Below are 972 nucleotides of genomic sequence, written 5' to 3' on the forward strand. Positions count from 1 at the left end.
ATATATATATATATATATATATATATACATATATATAGTCACACATATATATGTTTGTATATATGTATGTATATACATGTCTATATATACATGTGTGTCAGTGTGTTTGTGTGTGTGTATATATGTATGTATGTTTGTATGTATGTATGTATGTATGTATGTATGTATGTATATTAATGTATGCTTCCCTACTACTACTTACTGATTATCTTCAGGTAAGTATTTATTTCTTGACATTCTACCTTTCTGCACACCTTTCAATCTTTCCTTACTTCCTTTATGAACGGTCATTCATAAGTTGTTGCTACTGCAGCTGTTGAATAACACCATCACCACCACCACCACTACTACTACTACTACTACTACTACTACTACTACTACTACTACTACTACTACTACTACTACAGATGTTTAGCTAAAACGGTTATCACTGATGCTTCTGTTTCGATGACTTTCTTTATCTTAAATTCTTCGTGTTGCTGCCATTGTTGTCTTTTGTTTCCCTCTGATTATAATTAGACAGGTGTTGTCATTAAAGGCATCTTGTTGTACCTCAAGCTCATGACAATGTTCTACTAGTATAGAGTACCGGAGTGAGAGTAACCATTGCTCGCTGGTCAAACTACTTCTCATCACAAAACAATATTACTTTCTTTTCGGCCATATTTTTTAGCGTTGTTTTATGTGTTAGCGTGTTTGTGCGCGCATCTGTATGGTGAGCGTTTCTGTGCGTCTGTGTATTTGTCCATATGTAAGAGTTTGAGTATGTGTGTGTCTTTACTTGTTTGTATATATGTATTTGTTTTTGCGTATATACATGTTTATGTGCGAATGTTCTTGTGTATAATTATGCTTGTGCGTCGGTTTGCGTGTATGTGTGTACCTGTGTGTGCGCATATTTGTATGTATGCTAATATATATATACATACATACATATATATATATATATATATATATATATATATATATATA

The 972-nt window shown here is 32.4% G+C and overlaps 1 protein-coding gene across 5 annotated transcripts in view; it reads left to right on the plus strand.

Annotated features, from left to right (window-relative positions):
* Positions 1-972, plus strand: part of LOC106874330 (potassium/sodium hyperpolarization-activated cyclic nucleotide-gated channel 2) — a 531,661-nt gene that overhangs the window by 1,187 nt on the left and 529,502 nt on the right. The window lies entirely within an intron of this gene.

The sequence above is a fragment of the Octopus bimaculoides genome, chromosome 2 (assembly GCF_001194135.2).
Source record: "Octopus bimaculoides isolate UCB-OBI-ISO-001 chromosome 2, ASM119413v2, whole genome shotgun sequence".
Classification (NCBI taxonomy): Eukaryota; Metazoa; Mollusca; class Cephalopoda; order Octopoda; family Octopodidae; genus Octopus; species Octopus bimaculoides.